The sequence below is a fragment of the Desmodus rotundus genome, chromosome 6, assembly GCF_022682495.2.
Source record: "Desmodus rotundus isolate HL8 chromosome 6, HLdesRot8A.1, whole genome shotgun sequence".
NCBI classification, from domain to species: Eukaryota; Metazoa; Chordata; class Mammalia; order Chiroptera; family Phyllostomidae; genus Desmodus; species Desmodus rotundus.
In genome coordinates, this window is record NC_071392.1 from 13,120,722 (window position 1) to 13,140,183 (window position 19,462).

Consider the following 19,462-nt stretch of genomic DNA (forward strand, 5'->3'; position numbering starts at 1 on the left):
TGACGATAATTGCTTTTGTTGGTGGCAAGGGTTCATTGCCCAGAACTCCAAAATTTGTTTCGTTAGACTGGTCTCCTCTCCCCAACTGTCCCTCCTCTCACAGTCAGTCCCCTTACCCCACATTCTGTCCCATCAGCTTTGCAGGAGAAACCACCCCAACTCTACCCCTAGCCCACTTCTCCTGCCCTCCTCACACCTTCAGCAAACAAGTCACCTTCTGGTCACCAGGGCCCGCCCCGCTGACCATGAGGCTGAAGGACTGCGAAGAATGAATGAATTTGCCCCATTTGCAGTGTTTTCCCAGTCTCTTTCAGACTTGCCTCACTTAAATAGAAGAGGAGAGTTAAATCCTCCTCTTTCTACTCTTGTCAAATTGCTGCTGAGCTGTAGAGACAGACACCTCCCCATGGAGACTGCCATGGTTAGGACAGCCGACATGCCTGTCCTGCTTACCAAGTGCCAGGCACCATTTTCTAAGTGCTTGAGATGTGCTGACTCTCACTGAAACCCTCAGAGCGACCCTATAAAGCTGGTGCTGTTTTGCAGGTGAGGGGACTGAGGTACCGAGGGGATGAGCAATAACCCCAAAGCTGCTGGGCTAGTAGTGGCAGTCTCTGGCTAGTCTGGTGTGTTGCTCGCTGAAGATCGGCTCTGAACACAGCATACAGACCCGTGATGTGTTTGCTAGATCTGGGGGTTAGTTTTCCACAGACTGTCAACTCCTACCAGTGAGGGCCTTGCCCTTTGTCTGAGTGTCACTGCTGACTTGGGCTGAGCTGGTTTCATAAAAGTTCTCATGGGTGTTTATTAAATTGGGAAGCAGGGTACTGAAGGGCTTCGACCAGGATCTTCAGAGGCAGACAAACCTGGTTGAATACCAGCTTTGCCATAGCTGGTTAGTTGTGTGTACTAGCTTGCTAGAGCTGCTGTGACAAATTCCCCCAAACGAGGTGCCCTAAAAAAACGCCAGAAATGTTTTCTTTCACAATTCTGGAGGCCAGAGTTCAAAATCAAGGTGTCAGCAAGGTTGATTTCTTCTAGGAGCTCTGAGTGAAAAGCTGTCCCGTGCCTTAGAGCCTCTCTTAGGTGGCTTTCCTTGCCCTCTAGTTGTGTCACTCAGTGTCTGCCTCTGTCCCCCCACAGCCTTCTTCCCTATGTGTCTGTGTTCAGTCATTGGATTTAGGGCCCACCTTACTCCACTATGAACTCAACTTGATTGCATCTGTATGTATGTATGTGTGTATGTGTGTAAGTATTTTGTCAATAGCCTGGAAATAGTATATATGTGTGTATGCATGTATATAGTCTATGCATGAAGTATCCAGCCACATACTATGAAAAATAGAGACATTTATTGCAGAAGATACAAGATGCAAGAAACATTGTACATAGGACAATGACGCCTCATCCCCTTCAAAGTAGGCACCTTGGGACCTTTTTTCTGGACAGACCTCCTATATATATATATATATATTGACCAAAGGGGGAAAATATACTATACAGTACTATACTATAAGGGGTGGGGAGCAAATTTCTTCTATCATACAGAGTTGTCAAGTAAAACACAGGACACCTCATTTAATCTGAATATTAGATAATCCATGAATAAGTGTGTCTCATGAAATATTATAATAAACTATATGTTATATAATATAGTAAAATAAAAAATTATTTGTGATTTATCTGAAATTCAAATTTAACTGGGTATCTTGTGTTTTTATTCCCTAAATCTTACAACTCTACTATCACAGCCGGAGTAGCAAGAAGTATGATCATTCTCTGGGGGGATATGGCTTCAAAACCAGGTTTTTGGAGCCACTCAGCTCTCTCTGATATGCCGACATCCTACATGCTTGCGCACAACAAATACACAAACCACGGCTGGCGTTTCATCTTCCCAGTTGAATAAAGAGGTTGTCGTTTTATGAAGGACTCCACTACTAATGTGATCTTGAGGGGAACATTCAGACTTTTCTGCGTTTCTGCTAAGCTTCCAGAGGAGCGAAAGTTCACAAATCGCTTACAGAAACTGCAGATGGGAAAGTTGTTCCCAGCGTGGAAAGGCCATGGGCTGATCAAAGCCTTGCTGGACACACACTTCCTGCCTCCAGCGAGGAGCAGCTGCCGCGCCAGCTCCAGACAGAAAGCTGGCTTGCAGTTCGATGGCGCTCAGCTCAACTGACATAAAAACATGCATTTAAGAAAAAGGGAGCCCTGGCCGGTGGCTCAGTTCTCGGGGCGTTGTCCCCCAAAGTGAGAGGTTGCCGGTGAGATTCCCGGTCAGGGCACGTGTGGGGTGCATATTCAATCCCCTGGTCGGGGCACGTGTGGGAGGCAACCGATTGATGTTTCTCTCTCACTTGGATGTTTCTCTCTCTCTCTGTCTTTCTCTCTCTGTACCCCTGCTTCCTTTCTCTCTGAAAATCAATGAATATGTCCTCGGCTGAGGATTTAAAACAAAAAAGGGAGAGACAGTAGTTTGTCCAAGGCATTTCTATGGTGCATTAATTTAGTTCTAATTATTTTAAGGAAAACTAGTATGCAAAAATATCAACTTGGAAAGTAAGTGCGAGCGTGGCTGGTCCTACAGGAGTGGCTGGTCCTGTTCCAGAAAGGGCCTTGCAGCATTGTTTGTGGCGTTGAAAAAACAGACAAGGGAAAGGGGAGTGTCCACCTAAAGGGATGTGGTTGAGCGAATCAGTATGTATTTACACTGTGGAATATTTTGTAACTGTGATTGTTATCAAACCTAATGAGACAGAACCATACGTACTGAACTGGAGGAATTACTGTACTCTACAGCTAAGTGAGAAGAAACAATGAAAGTATAATGTGTATAATAGAACTTGTTTTGATAAAGAGAACAAAAACAAGAACCGAAACAAACCGTAAGTAAGTGTATGTAATTGCATCTATTTTTATGAGAAGAGCGTGGAAAGATCTGTATCAAACTCCCAATATTAGTCACCTGGGGTGGAACAGGAGTTGGTGGGGAGATTATCAGCTTTTCGTTTGTGTCTCTCCATATTCTTTGACTTATTACAAGTGTATACAACTTACAAAATTAAAAAAAAACACCAAATAAAATATAAAGTATGTGAATTCACTGAAGGGCTTCTTTAAATAGTAGGCTCCCTACCAAACTCCGTCTTCCTCATTTCACTGGACTTGTTTAAAATATGGTTCAATTTACGAAATTTGAGTTGATAAATAATTTTGCTAGGACTGTATTTTAGTGCTGTCGCATACTCATACCTTTCATCCAGGGGAGCTAACCAGAGGCAGGATTTCGGCTTACTGGAGAAAATGCTAGCTATTATGAGAAAACCGAGATGAGTCGATGGTAACAGACTGAGTTTTACCAGAAATTCCGGTACAAAAGCTCCAGCTCAATTATCTGTAAGGCTGCCAAGCAGATGCTCTGAATATCTTCCTGGCAATGAAGAAATGGTTCATGTTTGCATATATTTGTAAAGCCTTATTTTAAGGGATATGCTCATTTTCTGTTTGCATTCATCTTTCATTCAAGCAGCGTCTAAAGAAATACCTGATTTTTGAGGTCCTAACTCTCAATACTGAGCAGTGTACTAATTGGTATTTTATATGTCGACCCATCGTTAAAGCGCTGCTCTAGAGAGTTCTATGTACTTTGATTCAGGAATAAAAACATATTAGATGCTTCTTTATATATTATATATTTACATTAAAATTTTATTTATTTTTTTCTTTGTGTGTTCCACAAGCATCACAGATTGTTTTTGGACAGAGGTACATAAATGAAAATAAATATAAAATGTTTAACGATGCCATCCATGGGGAAAGGACAGATTCGGATGTTGCTGATAGGTAAATAGAACGAGTGTTGTGACCTTTGTATTTCCCTCAGTTTCCAGGTGAACTGAAGTTTTGAATTGGTTTCCATCTAACAGATAACTGTAGGGACCAGGAGGCTCTTTGCTTCTAACTTAAGGTAGGTCACTACATTTTTCAGGTACCTGCCTCATCCATAAAACTTCAAGGAGGGCACAACAATACCCAAACCCAAAGTTATTGTGAAGAAAATGAGATAAAGTGTATGAATTGTTCCAAGGTCCTTGAAAATGGCTGGATCAGTTGAAGGAACGAACAATCACTGTTATTAATTAGCCCCGTTGGCCTCAAAAACAAATCAAAGCACTCGCAGGCATAGACTTAGCAATGTCCTATTTTGTATTAAGTAGAGGTATTTTTCAGTTACATGAGACTTGTTAAGACACATAAAGAGTCTGGGTTTCCTGCAGAGCAAGTGCCTACAGCTCCAGGGATGAACTCGATGTATTGCAGCCCTTTCAACAGTGCAAAGTAGAGCATCTCCTGCTTTGGTTTCCTTCACCGTGTGGAAGGGCTTGGCCCAACCCGTTCTACAGGCCCAAATGTCCCTGGGGGCCCCTTCCATAGCCTCCTGGAGGCCAAGCTACTGGGCCACTTCTCAGCAGATTCATATGTGATTTCTAGGCATTTTGAGCCATGGGGGAAAATTATTCTTTGGACTGGAACTTCTGGAGAAAATTGAAAGATATGCAAATTTTAAAATGCACTTTACATATCTGAAACCATTTTATGGACGTAAGAGGATAATACTGAAATGTGTGTAATTTGGTTTCCTCATAAAATTTGGTATTTTTTGAGGCTGAAAGAATTGAATATGGTCTTGTGAAAAATGTGAGTTTTTCTTTTATTCAGAGTCCAAGAAAAAATTTCATTTATTTAATTATTCCATTTTTGCCAAAAAAAATTACCTTTAAGACTCCTTTCTTTTGTGAGAAGAGAAAGAAGAGCCTTCCTTTCCCAGAAGTTCTGCTGGGGCTGTTCTGTCAACCTGAAACAAGCCACACCTTCCTATGGCTGTATCTGCTTCCTAGCCCTGGGTTCAAAGTCCTATATTCTGTTCTGTACATTTTGGGGTACAAGGGGTGAGTGGAAAGTCCATTATCAAAACCTTACTATTAGCTAAATATTACACACACACCCCAACACACACGGTGTCCAGAAGAAAGAACTAAACAGCTCTCGACATTATTCATGTCTATTCCAATCCACAGGGGTCTACGAAGCATAGATTTGAAAGGGTCTCTTTGGCTGGGTTGAGTTCGCACAAGCTTCTCAGTGTGTCTGGGGTAGGGCTTCCAGATGTAATACTAGGCACCCAGTTACATTTGAATTTCAGATAATGAACGTGAGCAATAGTTGGGACATATACTAATTTAATATTGCATACATTTGATGTTTATCTGAACTTGAAATGTAACTGGGAACTCTGGATTTGCAAAACCCAGCACCTAGTCTGGGGTCTTTATTCCGGACTCTTGAAGCCACCCCACATGTTTTCATTCACATACTCATTTACTCAACAAACACTGATGGAGCATTTACTCTGTGCCAGGCTCTGTTCTAGGCTCCATGGAGATAGCCCCAAACAAGAGAGGCATGTCCCTACACTGTCCTAGAACAATCGTTTTTATTGGAAAAACAGACTAATAAGTAGGTGTAAGAAAGAGGGAAAGGAAGGGGAATTGAGGGGAGGGGAGGGAAGGGAAGGGAAGGAAAGAGAAAGGAAGAAAAGGGAAGAGAAGGGAAGGAAAAAAGAAGAATCAGCAAAATAAGTTCAAACTGTGATGAGTGGTATAAAGATAATGAAGAAGAGGAAGGCTGGCCCAGGTGGTCAGAGAAGGCCACCTGGGAGCGTTTACACTGAGCTGAGGCTTGAAGGATGAGGACGAAATAGCTGTGGTAGGTGCCTAGGGAGGAGTAATCCAGGCAGAGAGAGGAAACAGCAAGTGGAAAGGCCTTGAGATGACAGCATGATTGTATGTGCAAAGAGCAGGAAGGCCAGTATAGTTGCAGGAGTGGGATGGGTAGCAAGGGGTGACATGAAAGGTCAGTGGGGAACTCCTGGAGCCAGACCGCCAAGAGCACGCTGGTGCTGGGGAAGGCCACTGGGGTTTTGCAGTAGGCTTTCAGAAGATCACTGTTCCAGGAAGAACATATTTTAAGGAGGAAAGAGTGAAAGCCTGGAGACCATTTAGCAGGTTGTGCCCTGATGGGGGGATGATGGTGCATCAGACAAGGGGGGAGGGAGAGGCCGGTTCATTTGGAATATGTGGAAGGGCCAACAGGACTTGCTGTTGGGTACAGTGTGGTGAGTGGGAAACCAGGGTGATTCCCCAAAGCTTCTGGAGGGAAAAATTTTTCATCTCTTCAAGCTTTTTTTCCTTCCATTCTCCTTTATTCCCTGGCCATGTCCCTACCAGGCCCAACCCTTCCCAGCCTACTCTTCTGGCCTCTAGTGCTTGAGTTCCAGACCTGTCTTTTGTTGCTGGTTGGGTGGGGTTAGGAGGCTCTGGATTCTGGGGGGAGGAAGGGGTAGGGGGTAGGGACAGAGAGGGAGGAAGGAGCTGGTCTTCCACCACAGCTGACCTTCCTCTTGGCTCATATTTTGGGTATGATTTTAAATGTAGAGGGTCTTTCTCACCTTCAGCTATTCTAACTTTAATGTGCTGTACCAGGCTCTAGGAAGGGGCAGAGGATACAAGCTTGTCCCATTTTGTATTTTTCCAAAGGGTAGCTACACTTCAAGTGAAAATTTCAGACAAGAGTAAGAAAAGGGTCTGTAGGTCTCACTCGACCTTTGAATCCTAAACTTGTGGTGGTTCTGTTTGGATCATGATTCCAACCAAGAAATTTCTTTGTCCTTTGGAAGGTCAGGAAGAATGGTAAATATGGTAAGAATGGTGAATAAATATGCTCAAGGAGATAATGTATATTGGAAGGAAGGAAGGAAGGAAGGGAGGGAGGGAGGGAGGAAGGAAGGAAGGAAGGAAGGAAGGAGGGAAGGGAGGGAGGAAGGGGAAATGAAAGGAGGGAGGCAGGAAGGTAGAGGAGAGGGAGATAGAGATACAGACAGACAGATAGAGCAAGAATAATATCTCAGATATCTTCCCCAGAATAATATCTGAGCAAAAATTTACAGCTTTATTTTCTTAATCTAATGGTAAGCAAACCCCACCAGCACAGACATAAAACAGAACTAGTCTGAGAACCAGTACTGATTCATATCTGGGATAGAAGGAGGCGGGGGAGACGGTGACTTAGCAGGAAAAAAAAAAAAGTCAAAATAAGAGCAAAAACAAAATCGCCCCAACTTGGGTTTTATCGTGACTATAGCAGCTGCTGTTAAGAGCCCCAGGAGGGCATGGCTGTCTGAGTCCCCCACCCTCTCAGCCCTGTGTTTGCAGGAGGTCCACCGCCAGCATTCAGCTCATGGGGAAGGAAAGGAGGAAGGAGCCAAGAGCACCTCTCTGGGCCCCATTACCTCATGTTTAAGGGAAGGGGTTGGACTGAATGAGCTCAAAGATCCCTTTCAGCTTCAGCACTACATTCCCACACCTTTGCTATTTTCTCTCTTGTGCTTCAAGCTCACAAGTTGCTCTGCAGCCAGCACTATTTGAAAAACTTTCTTCTTTTTCCTTGCCTCTTATGCTTCAGGCCTTGACCAGAGTTCTCAGCAATTGCTCACTTCTGATGTTGGCTGCTTATTATATTTAGACCTTGTGGAGGACAGATAAATAAAGCAGTTGATTGGTGGGTCAGAGTCATGTCCACTAAAATCTTCATATTAGTACATAATCAAGTACCAGAGAAAAGAGTTGTATAATTTAGATTTTTTAACACTGGCTCCCAACACGCAGCAGACTGTGACAATCGCGTCAAGCCTCCTTCGTGAAGCTACATACATAGAGCTCTTTTCCCAGAGGGTGAGTACCACATTCTGTGTGGCCGAGAGACTGGCAGCTGGCCAGAGAAGTGACTCCCTCCCACCATTTCCAGAACTCGGTAACTGCACACGTGTTACTACAGAAAGTGAATCAATCCCCCATTGCCTGGCCCAGGCTGACTCCTTATTTACATATTGAAAAAAAGAGAGGAGTATTAATCAGGAAACGTGTTATCCTACCAAGACCATTTCAGCCACTGAGGATTTTTTTTTTTCCACAGACACAGAAGATGATGGCATTTTGGAATGGATCACAAAAGAATTATCCAGCTCTTTCTTCAATTTCCCCCTTACTTTTCAGAGGAAAACTTGCATTTAAAGGAAGTAGAGAGGTAATACACCCAGAGATAACAGTCTTCTGACACTGTTGCTACTAGGTGGACCAGTTAGAATGCTTTGGTCTGCAAGTAACAGGAAACCCATTTAAATTAGGCTTTGGCAGTATATTTATTAACATAAAAAAAAACACATAGTTTTAAAATACAAATTCCATGAATTCAGAGGCTCAAGTGTATGGTCCGGAGCCTGCCCACCTGAGACCTGTTTCTTCCCCCACTTCCACTCCATATTCTTTTATTCCCTTTTGTACTTAAAAATGTTTACCATAAACCTAATTGAGTCTTTGTAAGTTTGGGAGATGAGACACAAGAAAAATGTAGAGGAATTAATCAAAACATAAGGTTGATCTTTTTTTTTTTCTCCTGAATGTCAGCTTTGAAAAACTCTTACTGCTAAAGGCCAGCATAAATGTTAATGATTCAAAAGAAGGAAGAAACTGTTGACAAATTCATTAGTTAGATTGTATGGGTAGCTCTACTGTGAAAAACATTTGTGAGCTTGAGTGAGATCCTTGACTTGTTGCAATTTTTTCTCTCAAAATGCAAATATCTTTTCTTTTTCTTTTTGCTGAGTTTTAAAAGTGATATAGTGCACTCTTTCTCAATCTTACTGCATTTCAGAATCACCTTGAAACATAGTAAACCTACTAGTATATTATTAGTCCCAGAAATTCTGGATTCAGTAGGTCTGAGATGGAAGCTGAGGTTCCAGATTTATAATAATACAGAGTGATTGAACTCCAAATAACACAGAAGAACATAAGGGAGAAGGTTATGAATCCCTGAGTACTGTCCCTAGAGACACACCCTGTTAACTGGTGTACATTCTTTTACACTTTGATACACTCACAGAGCAGGCACTGCCAGGTACTTGGTCTATACCCTGGATTGCATTCGGGGCAGCAACAGTGCCCAACTGAGAAACAAAATTGCCCAGGCTCCCCTGCAGCTAGTCGTGCCAGAGCAGTCATATGACACAATTTTGGCCAATAAAATGTAAGCAAAAGTGTACATAGGGAGGGCCTTCTGAAAATACTGTCTTCGTGTTTAAAAAAGAAAACATCTCCACAAAATCTCTCCAAAAAGAAACCTCCCAGTTCTTTCAGGAAGCTGCTTGGGAAACATGGTCATCTGGATGGATGTGCGGGGTGGGGAAGAGGCCCGGAGTCTCTGAGTACAGACTCTTAAACCAACATCTGTGTCAGGTGTCTTGCCTGACCCTGCCTCTCCTGGCCCCTGGAGTCTCCCAGTCTCTGGAGTTCTGTGGGGTGATAGAATGCCTCACAGTTCATTGGCCTGCAGTTGCGACTTCATTCTTTTCTGTCACGTCCGTTACCTCTCCTCTCTCTGCTAATCATCCTCCATCTCCTATCTACTGTTGTCTTTCCTGGAGCCTCTTTCTGTATGTGGATCAATAACTTTTATTATTACTTTATTAATTTAGTGAGGTTTTAGGAAGGTGGCTAGACAAAGGTGTGTATTCTGTTGGTTGGGAATTCCCCAATGCTTTCTTTATTTTCAGTGATTGTTATGGGTTGAATTGTTTCCCCTCAAAATTTGTATGTTGAAGTCCTAACTGCCAGTACCTCGGAATGTGGGCTTATTTGGAAATAGCATCATTGTACACATAAATTAAGATGAGGTTGTACTGGAGTAGGGTGGGCCCTAACCCAATATGACTAATGTCCTTATAAAAAGGGGAAATTTGCACACAGACAGACATGCACACAGGGAGGACGCCATGTGAAGACTGGAGTAACGCTGTCAAAAAGCCAAGGGATGACCAGAAATAAAGAGAAAGGATCCTTTCCTAGCTCCTTCGGAAGGCACTAACCTGGCTGAAACCCAATCTCAGACATCTGGCCTCTAGAACAGCAAGGCAATAGATTTCTGTTCTTTAAGCCCCACAAATTGTGGAACTTTGTTTTGGTGACCCCAGGAAACTGAAACACTCTTAACACCTTATTCTGACATATGTATTCGTGCAGGGTACCACGGTGGAGAATACATAAATAAAAATAAGATCGGGGTTTGGTTACATTCAGCAGCAGTTCTCTGAGTGTGGGTTGTGACTTGTCAGAGTGTGAAGGCTGTGTGTCACCTGTGTTATGACGTGGCACGGTCCCTGGGCCCCGATGTGCCTTTGGTGCATTCTAATTGGTGGTGGTGGTGGTGGTATTGTTATCATAACTAAATGTGTGTGGTAGGTCTCAGTTTCTTTTAAAATTTAATTTAGAGAACTATTATAACCTCTCTGGTGGGACTATATCATTCAATAACTATTTGGGCCTCTGAGTCAGGCAGGCACTGGGCTAAATTCTCGCCTATGGGACAGGGAACTTCAGACAAATATGAATGGGGTTTGGTTCTTCCTCTGAAAAGGCTAACAAGTAGCACTCTTTTCTCATTGGTTTTGTTGAAGCTCTCACCCTCCTCCTGGCCCCAGTGAGAGGTTTTGGGGCTATACAAATCAGAAAAAATGGTATATTGCTGGTTTTGTTCTTTTAAACCCCCGCCCATCTAAAGGAGAAGATATGGTACACTTAGAGAGAGGCTCACACTAAAAATGCCTACATTAAATGTAGATGCTCTACGTTACCTAAGAACTCTACACCGCGGTCATTTTCAATGTCTTTTTGAAACCAGTTCCATGGCTGGGACACTTACACAGGCAGGTAACAGGGGGCAGCCTTATAAAGCCTTCCTACGATGGTGATGATCTTGTTCCTACTCAGTGGGTCCCGGCTGTGGGTGGCTGCCCCTGCCCACCGTGAGCTGAGGGACAGCTGGGAAGAATTTGGTGGGCAGGAATGTGTTGGCTGTGCAGCTGTGGCTATTTGCATAGGCCTGTGCTATTTATGACTCCACATATTTGCTCAAAAAGAACCATCTCATTTTCTGACTGCAGCTGCCCACACAGGTCTGGCTGCCCCCGGGGTTTTCCGGCAGGCCAACACGCTGCCACATCCCTTCAGAGCATCTTTCATGTGTTCTACATGGTACTTCTTCACACCCGATTTAATGTGGTTTCCCCTCAGCCCATCCATCCATGCAACAACTAGGCAATGAGCACCTACTAAGTGGCAGAGGCTGTTCAAGGCCTGGGGATACTAAGACAAATGAGGTGCCAACACTTCCCCGAGAAGCTTGCGGGCTGCAGGGCAAGACTGGTAGGTGACTTATCGTGCAGGTTTTTGGCCTTTGGTGTTCGTTTCTTTTTAAAAAATAATTAAAAATTTTTTTATTGTAATAAAATACACATAACATAAAATTTAATCTTGACCATTTGAGTGCACAGTTCAGTGGTTTAAGTATATTTACATTTCTGTACAACATCACCGTGCTGTTGATTTCTACCATCTCTTTCCTCCAGTTTCAAACCAGATCCTTTGCAGAAACCTGCCACCCTGAAAGTTCCTTTGTGTCTTTCCATTTGTCGTCAACGTTTACAGTGTGACCGCACCTACCTAATCATTAAACACCCTGCAGGGTGCCTTCTAGTGTAGACTAGGGACATCTGTGGCAGGTTCATGGGTTACTTACCAGCTCCCCTCCTCCACCAAGGAGTCCAGGGCCTTTCCGCAGGTTTCATTCATCTTTTGACTGTGAGTACGTAGTGTTTGACCCAGTAAACACCTGTTTGTCTCTATCAGTGGTGCCTACTCTGCCCCAGAAGACTTGATTTCATTCCAGGCTTCCTGTCTGAACTAGAACCCAGTCAATCCCCGGCCCATGTGGTCTCTCCAATTCATTTGGCAGGCGTCATAGTTCATCTTACGGCATCTTTCATAGTGATGTCTGGTAGGGTTATCTTTGTTGTTTCACATTTTGACTTTGCAGTTATATCGTGCGTGGTCCTTGTTCTCAGAGCTAATAAGCAACCCCTTCGTGTTGAATCCTCCAGGATAAGATTAGATTTCCCCCTCTTCTTTTTAGATAGTTGGCTCGTGTGCCAGCCCTGGTCTGTGAGCCCTCAGATCCATTCCTTGCCCTTCCCTGCTTTGTTCTGTGTTGCAGAAGGCTGAGTTTCCTAGGATCTTGTGTCAACTGGTTTCTGGCTGAGTTCGTCCATGGAAGGCACCAATGGCAACTGGATGGTGGGAGGAAGAGAAAAGCCATATGTCTGTCCTTCCCTGAATCCATAGATTCTCCCCTGATGGCATCTATGGCAGCTCCTCTATGGCTCCAGCCCCCACTGGCAGTCCCACTGTGCTTCCAACCTCCTCAGGTGACCTGGCTTCCACATTCTATTAACACTTCCTCCTTTTGCCCCTCCACTCCAGGTGGTAGTAACTTTCTGCTGTTGCTAATGCCTCACCAACACGTAGTAGCTGCTCAGCTTTGTCTCTTTCCTGGTTTAACCCAGGCTGATAAGATCTTCTCTCCCTCCCTCTCTCCCTCCCTCCTGCTCTCCTTCCCTCCCCCCAAGTGGTAGAAATCATAAGGACGTTGTTTTGGATCGTGTGCCACGGATGGTCTTCCCAAGGCAGACCACTGCTCTTTAGAAGCCTGCACACTTCTTTGTCTCTCCCAACACCATCAGCAAAGTGTGATGAAATGGGTGTCTATGGACTGGCCTGGGAACCTATCATTTTTATACTGCATGTATGTGCACCTATACTTGAAACTCTCTATTCCAAATACACAAGTGAAATTTTGGGACACAGTCCATTTGTAAATGGCCAACTTGCTGGAATAACTACGATCAAAAGTGTGCATTTTTGGAGAACTCTTAACTATTAAAATCAGAGAGATTGTTGTGCGCTCCCTGGCTGTTTTCATTGGACCTGAGACTGATGTTGAAGGATGTACATTGTTCACATTACGGATACAGGTTCTTTACTGCACCTATGTGTTGGGGAGGAACTGGACCGTGAAAGTCAAACAAAAGGCAATGTTATTTTTTCAAAGGTACTTACCCCTTTTGGAAATGGTATTCATTTTTTTTTTTTTGATGTCACTGAATTGCTAGTGTCATCAGTAGCACATCCGGCTTACAGCACCCCTTCCCTGCCACGCTAGCAGTCATTGCTGTGGAATGCCCCCTCCTTGTTAACATTGAGTTTGTTGCGTTACCTGGCATCACCTGGAGACAAAATGAAACATGCACCAGTCCACAAACCACCCTTCTACTCGGCTCTAAGAGCTGGTGTTCCATTTTCTCCTGCAGACTGATCATTCTCTATCCCACGGCAATTGCTACGTCAGTCTCTGCAAAGAAGTAAAGTGAAATAATGAGAAGGAAATGATAACTTGTAATTGTTGATCTCCTCATGGACAGTGGGATGGATTACATTCTGACATATTTGCCATAAATATGGGTATGGAAGCCTGCCCATTGCAAGAATGAGTCACCCATGTGTCTGCCAAAATATAGTCAGGCACTATTTAAGATGTCTGTCTTGAAAAAGTACAGAAATATATCAATTTTTTAAAATTGATTTTTAAAGGTTATACTCGAACCTTCTGATTTATTCTCCCTATCTCCCCAAAAGGAATCACTTCTTACCAAGTGGCCCTAGCAGTTAGTGCTTGGAAGAGACAAAACATTTACTGTGCTATGCTGAGGTCAAGTAGACCATGGGGAGAGGATAATGCTGCTGAGGGATTTTATGAAAGGAGTTGAATAGCTTGGCAAGTGAGCCAGAAACCCACACTCCAAGGTAATTTCATAATGATCACAGCAGGAATTTTTGTGGTATTTTTGCATATGTAACTTTCATACCTAATTTTCAATGCTTCTGTGCATGTGGTCCATATGTTTACCCCAAAGCGTTTTTGCCTCCTGCTGGAACGTGCTCAGAAATGAGCTGTGACATTTTCACATTCCCAAGCTACAAGTACTTATATCTATTCCCCCGTGTATCTACAAATGTCCATTTACTTCTGTGTCATTTTCTGTTTTGCTGCCATTTCCCAGGAATAGGTGGGAAATTACCCTTAAGGTGCTCTTCAAGACTCCCAGGCAAGTGCAGAAAGCCCATGGAAAGACAGAGACTGATTGTTGGAAAAGGTCATCGCTGCTTTCATCAGCTGACAACATGAACTGGTGAACACGTACCATATCAATGAGAAAAAAGAAAAAAGAGGCCATAGGCAAAATCAGCTGCATCCTCAGTCCCATATCCTGGGCAGTTTAGAGACTAGCCCTGCTGCTTGGAAGAGAGAGAGAAATTATTTGCTTTGGCTGTCGCTGACTTTTTTTTTTTAATGGGATAAAAATAGGTGGAACAGCAAGGCATGCATGCCTTTATTGCAAGAAAGTATAATGGTTGCTGAGACTTCGGGCTTCACTTTTAAAGACGAGCTTACCTCTTGGAGGGGTGATGAGTCAGAGTCAACGGCAGTTACTGTGTGGGCAAGCGCTTGAGGGTGAACCATCCAAGAGTGGTGGGCTGTGAGGTTGTCAAGCTTTGCTGAGACTATTCTAGACTCACACTATTGTTACATGGCTCTTTCTCTCAGATGCACCCAACCTTCTTATTCATACCTCAGTAGCATCTCCTAGTGTAACAGAGAGCCCCCCGCCTTTGGTCACAAAGATGCCCACCAGCCCTCCTTTGACCAAGCAGGCTTAACTAAAGATCTTTGGACGGACTGGTTGCTCAGGTTTTTTCTTTTTTTCTATTGCATTATAGATGTCAGTGAAAGGAAGTTTACAAGAGCCAGCAAATGGGAGCCAAGTTGCAGATGTAATTTAAAACATTTGTAAACCAAACACATATATACATAGTTGTATAAACAATGTATATAAACGCTTAGCTCTCTGTACACTGGAGTTTACAACTGAGAATGGTATGTGTGTGAGACTTCGGGGGATGACATTCCATGAAGTTCTATTCTGAGTGATTTTGATTTTCCACTATTTAAAAAAATCTACCTGTTTTGGTAAATAGCATGTACCCTTCACAGTACTAGCACAGCAGTTGCTCATAGTTTTGCAAGAAGAGTTATTATTAATAATTAGCTAACTTAGATAATTAGCTATGTAATCTTGTTGTTTAACATTTCTTGACTTTGGTTTCCTGCTTTATAACGTAAGGGAATTAAAATAGATCGGTGATTCTTGAACAGTAGGCCCTGGTCTATTAGTGAATCATGAAATCAATTTAGTTGTGGTCGTCATTAAAAAAATAGAAAATATTAGAATTCATTATGTGATATATGACTACATATTGTTTCGACAAATTTTTGTTTCAGTTAAATCTATATGTATGTAATTATGTGGCTACAGGACTGCAATGTGAAAGTTTTTTCTTACTATGAGATGAAGTCAAAGAAGTTAGAAGACAATGAAATAGATTATCTCTAGGGTTAAAACCTAAAACTGCCTGAAACAGGCACTCCTAGCCATTAGTGGCTGTGTTAGTGTAGATCATCAAAGTGCTTAGCACGTGATTGAGAAACGGGGAGGAAAAGCATGTGTAGCTCCAGAGAAGGGAACTCTTAGGCGAGGGAATACATATTCCGTCACCACTGTTGGCCAAGGCCAGGGAGAAAGGTATCCGGTGCTCCACTTTACCTACACAATGTTCGCCAGGATATTGTTGAGATTCTAGTATCAACTGCCTTTCACCGCTTCTCACGCCTCAGTTCCTTCCCTCTCCTCCCCACCCCCCACCCCCACTGTCTCCCTCCTTCCCCAAAGAGCACGTGGGAGGGAGAATGATCAAGGTTATTTTTGGAGTGGTGCCAGGCAAAAGAAGAAGGTGCACTTTTCTCCTTCTTCTCATTGAAAATCCAGAATATAAGGCCATCTCTAAAGAAGGAAGAGATCACTGAATGGCAGACAGCACGCAAAGCATGCACTTCAAAATTAAGTGCCTCATCCCTAAAAAAAAAAAATCTTCCCCACACAAATTGTTGACCTGGTTCCATTTATTTGGGAAGAGATTTGGTCTTTCCAGGAAAACTCACTATTGTTAGCAAGCTCTATCTTGCACTTGAACTGAAGAGCAAAAAAAATCTCATTCATGAGAAAACCCTTTCTTATTTCATGGTGGAGGTGTGGGCCGAGGAGGAGGGAGGATGAGCTTCCTCCCCTGCTCCAAATTTCTACCTAAACTTTATGAAAATACATAGTTGGTATTACCCCATCTCTCTCTGACTCCCCCGGAGGAAGGGCTGTTTTTGTCTCATTTACACAAAGCATATGGGCTAGCAGTGGTCCTGGGTGTGAATTATTTATGAAAATCCCTGTGATAGGTACTGTCATGAGATTTGTTGAAACTGTTACTGAAGCATGAAGGAGAAAGCAACTGAATAGTACCTGTTAAACCAAAAGAAAGTTGGGCTTCCGGATGGGAGGAGCCGAACACTGGTCTGTCTGGTGTTCCGCATCACGCAGAAATCTTTCCTCCACTGGTCGCAGGTTGACATCATTGACTCTTGCCATCAAAATCCCACCAGTGAGTAGGAATAAGCCTGAGGATCAGTACCCACTCCTCTGGAGTCACTCATACAGAGCAAACATGACTCAACCCAGAGTAGGGTCCCCGCTGGGTAGGTTGGTAAATCAAACACTTTACCGTGACATTGACAAGGCATGGAGAAATAAAATTATAAAAAGTGAATGATTCTGGAAGATTAAGTGAGGTTATAACACATTCTCCTCCATTTCCCTCTTTTTTCGTGTTTTAGAAGAAACAAACTTTCTGACTTGTTCGAAACCTTTTAGGAAGTCCCATGTGATTCTGTCTGTCGCCAATACTTTAAAACATATTACTTTCAAAAAGCATATGTGCTAGTCATAAGATCTTTGGTGGAGGTGACTTTTCTCCAAAAAGAGAATCAAATTACTTTAAGTGATGTATCAGGTTGGTGGTGGTTGAAGCATATAAAAGAAAGAAAAATTCATTGAGTTTGATGCTATGACTGTGCATTTTATACTCTTTAATAAAAAGCTTTTACATATTTGTGTAACACAGCGATTTGCAACCTTTTTCATCTCATGGTATACATAAATTAATTACTAAAATTCTGCAGCACACCAAAAAGTATGTTCTATTTGTTGCCAATCTGACAAAAAAAGGTATAATTTTGATTCATTCACAGTGGATGGCTGCTGTTGTGTTGGCTGTTGTCATTTTTTTATTTGACAGTCTAAGGGAAAAGAGGTCAGTGGCCCTGACTGAATAGTCAGGTGTTGCACGTTTGAAAAATTCTTGCAGCGCACCAGTTGAAAATGGTATGGTCTAACATATTGTTTCTTTTTTTTTTTTTTAAAGACTTTATTTATTTACTTTTAGAGATGGGAAAGGAGGGAGAAAGAGAGAGAGAAACAGCAATTGGTTGCCTCTTACGCCCCCAACTGGGGACCTGGCCCGCAACCCAGGCATGTGCCCTGACTGGGAATCAAACTGGCCACCTTTCGGTTCGCAGGCGGGCACTCAGTCCTCTGAGCCACACCAGCCCGGGCTAACATATTGTTTCTTAAAAAAAAAAATTTCCAGAAAGACTGTCAGGCTACAGTATATCTGAAAAAAAATCTTTTTCCCCTACTACCGTGAGGGGTGGGCTCAGAAAGTCCTTGACAGTTTTAACACCTGTTGTGTGTTGTATAACTCTTTACCAAATGTGTATAAGTATTAGAAAAGTTATTTTATGCAAATTTATGCTTCATTCTATTTATATCATCCAACTATAGGCACATTTATCCATTCATTCAACAAATATTTATCAAATGCCTATAATGTGTGTGTGCCGGCCTCTGGGGACACCGCAGTGAAAGGCAAGGTCCCAGTTTCAGAGAGCTTAAAGTTTAGGGGAAAGCATGTAGAAAAACACTGAGTAAACACATACTGTGTTAGGTAGTCAGAAGGAGGGTGTGAGGGTGGGACCTCTAGGTGTGAGGTTTGGTGTGTTATTTTAGGTAGTTCTGGTGGGGGCTATATCATTGTTTTATCACTAAAGAAGAAGAGAAAGCTCTTAGAAGCAGAGAGAAAAAAGAGGTGGGGGAAGCTTATAAAGGCCAAGAAATAGACTCCTGTTGAGACCTCTTAACCCCAGTGGAAATCTGAACAGGAAGCGAGGTACCAGGTAGACTAAAAATCAGGTAGAGGGGTCTAAGAGCTTGGTATTGGCCTCTCCTTTCAGATGTCTGTGCTATGTGACCTTCCTGAGTCCTTGGGCAAGAGAAGATTCTGGAAAAGCAGGCTCTTCCTCGTTTTAGAGCAGGAGGACCAGAGGGAGGGGAGGAGGCAAAACAAAAGTAAGCAACAGGGCATCTGGGCAGAGCCACCATGCTTGATAGGATTGCAAGCGACTAGACAGAAGTCCCTGCAAGACACCCAGCTTGGAGAACTGATCCCTGAAGTCTCGCTTCCCTCTTCAAGACGACTCCCAAGAACCTGGTGTCAAAGAAGAGACATTCTTCTGGGAACATGCTGTTATTCCCACGGAACACAAAATCGAGAGATTTAAAGAGAGTGACAGGATTTCCCAGAGGTTTGTTAATGTGAGATATACTTGATGCCCTTGGGGTGTGTGTGTGTGTACACACACATACATACATACATATATGATATATGATGTTTATATATGAGATATATATGTATATAAATATATAAAAATATATTTTTTAATTTAGGGGATCATTTTGCGCTTCACTTTTACTCTAACCTTGTTCAGACCTTGTGAGGGAGCACACTTTCTATGCAAATAAGAAGTCACATGACTAGCTAGTCACGCTGCTGGTCCTGCTTTTGTCCTTCCTCTAGCTTAGAAATCAATGATCTCCATTGAACATTTAGTTTAGAGCACTCTATTTTGAAAATAATCTTTAGGAAAAAATCTTTCCTATTAGTAGGTCTGCTTCAGGAGAGTCAGCAAGCAGCAAGGAGATCTGAGCTGCTTTCAGGAATAAATCATTTCTTACAATCTCCTGTACAATTAAACTAAACAAACACACTCAATATAGACAAACTTGCTGGGCAGGATTTTGAGTGGGGTTTCAATATACTCTAGATTCCTCTTCTTGACTTGTGATCCTTGTACACGCATAAACTCCCTGCTGGAGATTTGGGGCTGGTCACAGAGTCTGGGCTGCATGCTACATGGTTTACTTACACCGCCTGGGTCTCCAGACGGCTTCTGTCGGTTCAGCTGCACAGACGCTGGTCACCCTGGGAGTTTAGCTTTGATGCTTCACCTTCTGTGAAACCAGCCATTAGCTCAGTAAGAAGTTCATGGATGGCCAGGTCTCTTTTGCCTTATGAGACACACATCAGCTGTTCTTCCTTTGATTGATGGCATCATCTCTAATGTGGCACATACCTAACTTAAAATTTCCTAACGGTTTGGTGGAAGGCAG

At 42.9% G+C, this 19,462-nt stretch overlaps 1 long non-coding RNA gene across 2 annotated transcripts; it reads left to right on the top strand.

Annotated features, from left to right (window-relative positions):
- Positions 1-2,699: 2,699 nt before the first annotated feature.
- On the top strand, positions 2,700-17,197 carry LOC112306986 (uncharacterized). 2 transcript variants are annotated; one of them, XR_008427174.1, is made up of 6 exons: positions 2,700-2,892; positions 3,887-3,974; positions 7,728-7,793; positions 8,035-8,145; positions 12,169-13,814; positions 14,072-17,197. It is a non-coding gene; the product is annotated as an uncharacterized lncRNA (long non-coding RNA). The 2 variants fall into 2 exon arrangements; XR_008427173.1 differs by lacking the exon at positions 14,072-17,197 and having other exon boundaries at positions 2,700-2,888; positions 12,169-12,909.
- The last annotated feature ends 2,265 nt before the right edge of the window (positions 17,198-19,462 follow it).